Here is a 10,374-nt window from a genome sequence, read left to right as displayed (position 1 = left end):
TGATGTCCAAGCCAATTTTATTCAAGGTTGTAAGGCATTGTACAGTTAACAGAAACAATTATAAGGAAGTATCTATTTTCGGTTGATTGTTCATACGCACATAGCATTCACATTAAACCCCTTAAGCTTTGATGAAACCCATTTCCCAAGCGCTGGTAGCAAATCTTCTGACGCCAGTAATTTTGTCTACTTAGCTAATCTTTAACTAGCAATTCGTGAGTTTACAATGGTGCAATTTATAATCCGTGCAAGTACCAGGTAATCTTGTAACAGTTAAATGTACAACCCAGTCTGGCCTCTTAATACATGCAGGCAGTCACATCAGCGAGTCTTAGGGTCCATAGCTCAGGCTCTTTCTCAAGCGCAACTCAACTGATACTCAGGAGGCATGAATCAGGGCCTGGTTTGATCCCTGGCCTCTAGCTGGGTCCGTGGCTGCCAACATCTCCCCCATTCTTTGTTTTTAGATCTAGGAAATACATTTGAGCCTTCATACGAAACCTGTGCTGTCTTGCACGGATTTGTACAATGCACCAAATCAAAATGAAAGTAAACAAAACAATAAAAAGTCCAATAAAGAGCCAGAATGAATATTTCACTAAATTCCTGGGATTAAACCCATGTAGGCTACTTAAAATATGTGATACTACTTCAGCAGGACTAAGTCCAAATGAGACTGGCTGATGCTTGAAATATCCTTTTACAGGTCTGCTATATCAAGGCTAACATTGGTATGATACCATATTCCCTGAAGATGTCTTTTTACTCGGTCCCATGTAATATTATTTGCCTTTAACGAAGTTACACAGATAAGACCATGACAGACCAAGAACATTTGAGTTTTGAGAATAGACAATTGGCTTCCTAAATATTCTATTGCTTCTTCTAACCCATCTAAGCGGCTAAGAATTTTCTTATCAATATGTTCTTGTGTAGCTAAGGCATATGAGACATTTTTTGCAAAATTGTTTACATGTTCGGCAGTATGAACACTTTGGGACAGAGCTACTGAGGGCTACTGTAGCCGTAGCTATAAGGGCTACTAACGCAGCTATTCCAGCTATCAATAAGCCTAAAAAGCGCTTGATCCGTTTAAGTTGTAGCTGCATTTCAAGAGCAAATTGATAACCATAATTAGCATACCATGGTCCTTCTACTTCTACAGGCAGTAGCATATATGGGGGCTGCATAGTTACAAACACTATTGTAGGACTAGTACTCGGTAAAGGCAATGTTACAAGTCAACAGTTAGTCAATACACAATTGTTACATCAGATGTTATAGAAGTGTTTCCCTGATAAGGAGGTTGAATTTATGGTTCCTGAACCTACTACTAACAAGAAAGGCCTTGGGACGCACGCCCGTAAGGTTAAATTGATGTTCAGAGTGGGGATGTAGCCATTCCTAGTTACTTGCACCCCAAGAGGTCCCATAGTAGTAACTAACTTCCACAGTTCTGAATGGAACATTCCTCCGGCAGTAGAGAAGATTCCACCTGGGATAGTTACATTATGCATTGGCAGATTAGGTGGAAAGGCGGTATCTCGCAGTTCTTCTCTAGTCTTCCTTGACCAATCCGTAATGGAGAAATCAGGAACGCCTTGAGGAGAAATGATCATAGGCCTTTTTTTGAGAGACAAGTCATCCAAATAGGGCCTGGGTAGGAATAATTCAACCGCTGAGGGCAATAGGGGTAACCAGGAGGGCGCATACCTTTCAGAGGCATATTAGGAGTCTTATTTCCCACGACTCCATAAACAATCCATTTTTCCACCCCTATCACAGGATTAGACCCATTAACCCCACTTACTATATCTCTTACAAGATAAGTAACTATATGGGACCTAGACTGCACTATCACATGTCCCTTGATGAGGTCATAGCCAGAAAAGGGCAGCTGGAAGCATATGGGTACTTGAGCCCTAAGCCTGTCCAATTAATAAAATGCTCTGCAGATTCTATACCATCAGCACTACTTCCCTCAAGATAACTAGTGCCATTAGTACGCACCCAAGAAGTGGGATCATCCCAAGTGACAGGCCTTATAGTGGGTGGATTAGGCAAATATGCCTAATGAACGGTGGCCTCACTATGAGGGAGGCCAACCATAGCTAATAATGTTAATACTGTAGTGATCAATGCTTCATTGGGTTGGATTTGCTATTTCCAGGGCCTGGTTCAGGAGAACCCTTATCAGGCCCTGGTTGTAGTGGGGAGACGTCTTCTCCTTCCTCATCTGCCTTGGCCATTCAGCGTGAGGCGAGCCATGCTCTGGTGGAGAGGCGAGGATTTGGCACCACCTTTCTGGAAGCCAGCACGGGGTATCTTCATCCTGAGAGAAAACACAGACAAACCGCGCCCTCTGCGGAGGACAGGATCAGGACCCTTCCAAGTGCCTGTCAGGGGGTCTTTCCACCTAGTATAAGGGAGAGGAGAGAAATCTGGATGCCAAAAGTATTCAGCTGCTGTGCGACCTTCATCAACACTCAAAAAGTTTAAAAAATAAAAAGTTGGGGCGCATGGGTGGCTCAGTGGGTTAAGCCGCTGCCTTCGGCTCAGGTCATGATCTCAGAGTCCTGGGATCGAGTCCCGCATCGGGCTCTCTGCTCAGCGGAGAGCCTGCTTCCCTCTCTCTCTCTCTGCCTGCCTCTCCGTCTACTTGTGATTTTTCTCTGTCAAATAAATAAATAGAATCTTAAAAAAAAAAAGTTAAAGTTAAATGCATATGAGAAGAATATTTCACTGTTCCCTATAGTATCTCCCCCTCTTTTAATTTTTTGAGGTAAAATTTGAGGATTCCATTAACTCTTTTAACAATAGCTTGTCCTTGGGAATTATAAGGGATCCCCAATGAATGTGTAATTTGAAAAATTTGGCAGAATTTTTGAAAGGCCTTAGAAGCATATGCAGAGTATTGTCCATTTTAATGGCTTTAGGAGTTTCCATTTGGGAGAAGGCAGAAAAGAGGTGATTTTACACATTTACAAAAGCTTCTCCTGAGTGTGCAGTAGTGTGCACAAATCCTGAAAAGGTGTCTATAGAGACATGTATATATTTTAAACGGCCAAAAGCAGGAAAAAGCATTACATCCATTTACCTTAAGTGATTAGCCATCAATCCTCTGGGTTTTACCGAATATGTGGGTAATGGATAATGGATTGGACAGGCAGGATAGCTTTTGACTATTTGATGAGTCTTTTCTCTGGTTATTTGAAACTGTCGGGGTAGGGCTGATGCATTCTGATGAAATTTAGTGTGACTTTGTATAGTCATTTGTTTATTAGTGACATCAATTACATATGCATGAGTAATCGTATCCGTGATATCATTGCCTTTAGATAAAGGACCTGGTAATTTAGTATGGGCCCGTATATGGGAAATAAAGATCGGAGTTTGTCTTGATCTCAGAAGTTGCTGAATGTTAGAAAACAAGTGATATAATTCCTCATAATTGGTAAGCATATAAGCCTGTGGCAGAGAGGGGACGGCTCGCGCCACATAATGGCTGTCTGTGTATAGATTGCACGGTTCAGAATACATCTGCAGAACTAATTGAACAGTTTTTAACTTAGTTCTTCGTACTGATTTAGTAGGGTAGTATCCTTGGTAAAAAGTCTCTGTGTATGGAGATTTTTTATAAATTCCTTTATGTCCAGTTTTAACAAACTTGGCCCAGTTATTTACACAAGTTCAGTAAGAACAGTGAGTGTGATCATATAGATCTTTTAGAATCTGCTTTGCTGGAACTTTTTATAAGGAATTTGTAGGTTGAGCTTTTAATAGCCTCTCCAGGCCAGAAGTTAAGGCATGTATTTGCCATCAGGCATGTTTGTAATATCTGTTGATTTGGGCGAATTTTTCTTTTTGAGGTTCTCAAAGTATCCTGTCAGGAAGTGATATTTTTTACTCACCTGGTGAGGTTGCTGGGAATTCTGTAAGCAAGGTATCAGGCCAACAGTTTCAAAGGGCTTTATGGCTCCAGGTTTTATAAAGTCACCTTAGTTTTTTTTGTTTGTTTGTTTTTGGTTTTGGTTTTTTTTTAGGTTGTCTGGTCATATCTTAGTCTTTCTCAAATATGACATTTCAGTCAAAGCCTTGGTAAAATAGCCCATGTTTCTAATGGTGTCCTGTTACAAGGAGGGCAAATTTTTATTGAACTTAGGCAAATGACTGATTGCCATGGAAGAAAGATACTTATTGAGATCTTTTGGTTTCAGAGGGTTCAGATAGAGAGAAAAGTTGAATGCTCTGATTTGTTTGCAAATAAATATTTTTACATTTTTGTAAGTCACAGATATCTTAAGAAAAAATATATATATATCCCTAGTCTGGAAGAATAAACATTAGAGAACCAGCAATGTTTAAAATAAGACAAAACATTAAGAGATGTAACACTATAATCTTTTAGTTTATTTAGTTCCATGTTACTAAATCTGGTGAATGCAGTTTTAGTTAGTTCTGGAAATTCTTATCCATTTCAGTTTTAGGATTTTCAAGTATATCAAATATATTTATTTGTCCTGAAAGTCTCCCATATGAATTTCCTCTAAGACAGAATTTATAAGAGAATTAAAACAATTACAAATGACAAAAACTCAGAATAGATATGGTTAAGTTACCAGGTGATGACCTTATCAAAACATTAAAACTTTAGGAAATGTATAGAACTCTTAGAGTAGTTACAGCACTTACCCAAATGCAACCCAAGGTTTATTATTGGTTTAGCAGTATTTACTGAGTAATTTAGTACACCAAGGGAAAGCCTTATGAGTCAAAGAGATCTCATTTAGGGACGCCTTGGTGGCTCAGTTGGTTGGACGACTGCCTTCGGCTCAGGTCATGATCCCGGAGTCCTGGGATCGAGTACCGCATCGGGCTCCCAGCTGCATGGGGAGTCTGCTTCTCCCTCTGACCTTCTCCTCACTCATGCTCTCTCTCACTGTCTCTCTCTCTCAAGTAAATAAATAAAATCTTAAAAAAAAAGAGATCTCATTTATAATTTAAATCTTGTCAACAATTGCTAAAACCTTAGAAAGTTTTAAAACACATGCCTAAATATAATTAGGGATGTTAAACACTTGATAAAACAAAACATAGAAACTGGGTTTTCTGGACAGGCAAAGAGAAAACCATAACAGATCAATTAACCTTAGAAAACTTTGTCCTTTTAAACACATACAGTCTTAATATAGTGGGTTTACTGGGTTTCCCTCCCATTGTGTATGATGTCGCAGACAAAGGGAGGGGGATCTTTTAGATGCTGTCCTGTTCGCATCCCTCGTAGGAACTTAGGAGTGTCTTAGCTAATGTCTGTCCATATAAGCCCCAGACCAGGCTACTCCAGGGAGTAGATGATCCTTATGTCATATGATACCCCAGGAGACTCAGGGTGCAGCCCACTCAGACTCCATAGCCGAGGCAGTGGAGCCATACAGGCAGATTTACATAGTCAGGCACTTTTTAGATTCAGACAGGTTGGACACCCCGACTCTGGGTATTCCTGGCTAATGGGAGGTGATCAGTCTCCCCTTTCATTCTTTACGAATAAGAGTGAGTCTCTATGGTTACAGGCAATGGGGGATGGTAATGGGGTGTTTTCTCAGTCCCTCAAGGTCGGGCTGCTTTCCTAATCTCTCAAGGCCAAGTGGTCCTTTCACTTGGAAGTATAATCTATTTGGAGGTATGTTAGGAGAGTGTTAAATCACCTTGGAGGCTGTTTTTCTTTCTTTTTTATTTAAACAGGATCAGGCATCTGGTCTTTTTGTCCTTTTCTGAAGGTTTTCCTTCATAAACCTACAACCTTTTTTTCTTTTTTCTTTTTTCTTTTGCATTCAGGTTTTGTCCCAAGCCATTTTCTTTTTTTAAACAACCATCTTATTTAGGACAAAATTATCTTTTATCTTTAATAAAATATATTTCCATTTTTAAAATATTTTTTTACATATTGTTTAGTTTTCCATAGAGTTGCTTTCTTTATTTTTATCAGTCTTACAGTTAGCAGAATTTTGTACTCTTTTTTTTTAAATTTTATTTATTTATTTGACAGACAGTGATTACAAGTAGGCGGACAGGCAAGCAGAGAGAGAGAGGAAGCAGGCTCCCTGCCGAGCAGAGAACCCGATGCGGGGCTCGATGCGGGGCTCGATGCGGGGCTCGATGCGGGGCTCGATGCGGGGCTCGATGCGGGGCTCGATGCGGGGCTCGATCCCAGGGCTCCGGGATCATGACCTGAGCTGAAGGCAGAGGCTTTAAACCACTGAGCCACCCAGGCATCCCTTGTACTCTTAATCACTTAAGAAACACCTTAATCTCTAGTGAAGACTAAGTATTAACCAATTGTGAACTATTACAATAGAATTTTTTAGATGGCAAATTTATGAATCAGTTAAGTGTAAAACATGTTTACCAACAGATTTAAATTTTTTTTTCTGTAAGAAATCAAAAGTACAAGCCTATGTTTAGTAATTAATGATTTAGCATTTTATCCTGTTTGGTTAAGAGCTAGATGTCCATAATTTAAATCCATTTGTCATCCAACCAAAACTTTAAACTTTTAGGTTACTAAAGACTTGAAAGCTATTTTCAGCAATTACCCATTAAAACTTTGAGACAGACAATTAACCATCAGTTTAGCCTTTTCTTTGCTAACAGATTTTAACAAATAACACGAGCTTATTTGACCTTCAGTAAACTTTGATGGAATAAAAGCTTCACATTTACTGCTGTAATTTCAAAGACATGTCTATCTTAATTAAACCAACAAACTTAACTTAGTTCCAATACTGATTTACATTCCACCTGGGCCCACTCCACTTGGAACGAGGGAGGGGTTAAGCAGTCCAAGTCGGGCCAGAGAAGACAGGGAAACTTCCCCAAAACAAAGAGAGTTTCGGCAGCTGCTTGGGAATATTCCTTACAGTCTCTGTCTCGAGTTAGACTAGCCTCAGCTGGCTTCAGTTATAGCCATTAACACAGGAAATGAGTGAGGGAGAAGCCCCCCATGTCTATTAGGAGGAACAGAGAGAGATAAAGTCAGAGTCCCTTTTGCTATGCATCCAAACTTACAGTTCCTTCCTTTGGGAACCATGGGCACAATTCTGAAACGCTGTAGGAAAATTGCTGCAAGGCCTTTTTAGAGACCTTGGACCCTTTCTGCTTCATAAGGGCCTGCAAAGCGGTCATAAAGAAGACCATTTCCGGGGCACCTGGGTGGCTCAGTGGATTAAAGCCTCTGCCTTGGGCTCAGGTCATGATCCCAGGCTCCTCCGATCGAGCCCCACGTTGGGCTCTCTGCTTGGCGGGGAGACTGCTTCCCTCTCTCTCTCTGCCTGCCTCTCTGCCTACTTGTGATCTCTCTGTCAAATAAATAAATAAAATATTTTAAAAAAAAAAAAAAAAAAGAAGACCATTTCCATAGACTGCGACTGCCCCATATTATTGTACTCCTGTTGTGACCCTTGGAATCCGGGCTCCTCTTACCTGAATACCAGCAACCACTTACCTAAAAACTTGAGCTCCTCTTGTATGTGCTCAGGTCCCTGTTCGGGCACCACTTGTTGCAGCCGGTGCGACGACATGAGCAGGGTCGAGAGGGTAAGAGAAGGGAGTGAGAATAAGACTTGTAAAGAAATGAGGACAGGAGGGACACAGTGGATGATGTCCAAGCAGTGCCAATTTTATTCAAAGCTGTGAAGCATTATACAGTTAACAGAAACAATTATAAGGAAGTATCTATTTTCGGTTGATTGTTCATACACACGTTGCAATCACATGAAACCCCTTAGGCTTTGAGGAAACCCATTTCCCAAGCGCTGGTAGCGGATCTTCCGACGCCAGTAATTTTGTCTATTTAGCTAATCTTTAACTAGCAATTCGTGAGTTTACAATGGTGCAATTTGTAATCCGTGCAAGTACTGGGTAATCTTGTAACAGTTAAATGTACAACTCAGTCTGGCCTCTTAATACATGCAGGCAGTCACATCAGCGAGTCTTAGGGTCCATAGCTCAGGCTCTTTCTCAAGCGCAACTCAACTGATACTCAGGAGGCATGAATCAGGGCCTGGTTTGATCCCTGGCCTCTAGCTGGGTCCATGGCTGCCTACACTTCCTAACATGGATTGAACAAGATCTTAAAACAACAGTGCTGGGCCCACCTAGACAATTTGGTTATTACTGAAGAAACTTGAGGACTTAATTCCTCTTAGCAACAATGTGATCTTTCTTCTTTTCATGAGTCATCTTTTGGGAAGGGTGTGCTCTCAAGTTTTAAAATAAGGCTCAGAAATGAAATAACTTCCTTATTTGAGTGATGTCATTCATCCATTCCAAACTTTTTTGAATGTCTACGATATGCCATACTATTGTTAGGATTATAGAGAAAGACCAAGTTCCTGCCCTGGAGGAATTCACAGTCTAAAGGTGAAGAAAGGAAGGAAACAACGTGTTATAATATTGGGTAGTAGGAGCCTCAAATGTAGCCAAGAATGCAGTGTAGGAGCTTGGTTAACTTTTGTCCCGGTCTCAGGGTGCTTTTATGTCCTTTCTTCTCCTAACACGTTTCCCATTATTCAAGTCTTCCTTGTTTTCCGCAAGCAGCTGTAGCATTTTCAGGTTCCTTATGAGTTTTTTTCCTCCATCTAATTACTAATATATACATACTTATTATTTCTGGAAAAAATTGACTTTGGGATGAGATAGGGCTGGATTTGAATCCCAAGCCAGCACACTCCCGTGACCTAGGAGACGTCCTCGTCAGCTCGGCATGATCTCGGGATCCCAGCTCCTCTCATTACAGTTAGGGAACCCGTCCATCCCTCAGTACTGCGCAGGTTGTGTAGAGAGAATCTGATTGGTTGTTGACTAGCTCAGGATCGGCTCTCCCAAGACGGCCAAACCGCGGAAAGCCTGTTGGTGCAAACACAGCCACCCAGGCCAACAGTTTTAACAAGTTATGAATCGGGCACGGTTCCCGGGAATGAGGGTTTGAACTGGACGGACACTCCCCTGGGATCCTGGACAAATCCCTCGTTCTTGGCAGCCTTATCTGCAAAGTGTGGTTACTACATCGTGGATGCTGCGCTCTGCGACCACAACCTACCTTCAGGACTAAAGAAACTATTTCCCCACTAGGGGGAGCGCGGCCGGACCAAAGCCCTGGTCGGCCACCCTCTTCCGGGGGGAAAGGGAGAGCCACCGCGCCAACAGCGGCGCCCTCTGTCGGGAGAAAGTGTGCATCGCCTGATGCAAGAGCGGAAGTCAAGCGGGAGTGGGCGGGTCCGCGGGGCGCCGCGCGCCGGGGGTCCTTCCGCGTCAGAGTGGGCTCCCAGGCCGGGTTCTGTTTCAGTTGGGCGCGGTCGCGGCCGGGGAGAGGAAGGAAGGAAGGAACTGGGAAAGGAAATAAAGGAGAAGGGAGGAGGACAGAGGCAACTAGGTGTCTGGCAAATGCCAGGGGCATGAAGGAAGCGAGTCCCGGGGGAAGGGAGGGGCGCATTCCGGCGCTCTGAGGGCGCGCCCCCGCCCGCCGTCCTCGCGGTCCTGGGCGCTGGGTCCCCGCAGCCTGCCCCTCACCCCCTGGCGTCCGGTGTGGGTGGGGGGCAGAAACCGCGAGCTGCCGCCGCAGTCCCGCCTCGGCAGCCCCTCGGAGCCAGGCGCCGGAGTGCGCGCCGGTCAAAGCGTTGTGGAGAACCGGCCTCTGGACGCCTGGGTCGGGTTAGGACACCGACCCCCTGGGGATTTTAAAAAGGCTGAGGGGTTTTACCGGAAAATACAGGATCTGGGCCTTTTCTGTAGGAATCTGGTGCGAGCTGCCAGCCTTGCTCATCAAGTCTTCAGGGCGGTCTCGTAAGGACCTCTTTTATATTTTTATTTTAGCCTGAGGCTTCCATTGAGGTTAAACAAGAGCTTTGTTGTTTAACCCTTGAACGGTCTCTGCTCCCCTTCCCCAGGGGACTTAAAAACAAGTTCCGGAAACCAGCTCCAGGTAACAAAGCCCAAGTACAAGGGTGGGTAGGCCAGGTGGGGGTATTCAATCTGGGGGTGCATACTGCCTCCTAGCTACCGAGGTGATGGGCTAGTTTCCGTGGCTACTGTGGGGTGGATTGTAATTCAGTTAGCCACCTGTGTGTGGCCGGGTCCAACCACATGGCCTTTGCTCTATCAGAGTTAGTCTGGAAAGCAGGGAGGGGTCGTCCTCTGTAAGGGGCGACCCTCACTGGTCTGTTTGACTCTTGGTCTGATTCTTGACGCTTGGCGCGAAATAAAGCTTTGCTTGACCTTCGCTTTGAATCCGTCTCGCTCCTTTAATCACGGACCCATTATTGGGATACCCATTTTGGGGGGAAACCTAACAGTCTCAACGGCCGGCGCTGGGAAGGA

The 10,374-nt window shown here is 43.5% G+C and overlaps 1 long non-coding RNA gene across 1 annotated transcript; it reads right to left on the bottom strand.

Moving 5' to 3' along the window:
* On the bottom strand, positions 1-10,106 carry LOC106006158. The gene is made up of 3 exons (XR_001180061.2): positions 9,758-10,106; positions 7,502-8,904; positions 1-2,416 (listed from the first exon to the last, which is right to left on the bottom strand). It is a non-coding gene; the product is annotated as an uncharacterized LOC106006158 (long non-coding RNA).
* Positions 10,107-10,374: the final 268 nt, after the last annotated feature.

Source organism: Mustela putorius, unplaced genomic scaffold (genome assembly GCF_011764305.1).
Source record: "Mustela putorius furo isolate JIRA1106 unplaced genomic scaffold, ASM1176430v1.1 tig00000382_pilon_pilon_pilon, whole genome shotgun sequence".
NCBI lineage: Eukaryota > Metazoa > Chordata > Mammalia > Carnivora > Mustelidae > Mustela > Mustela putorius.
Note: the sequence above shows the minus strand (reverse complement) of the source record. Positions and strands in the feature narration are given on the sequence as shown.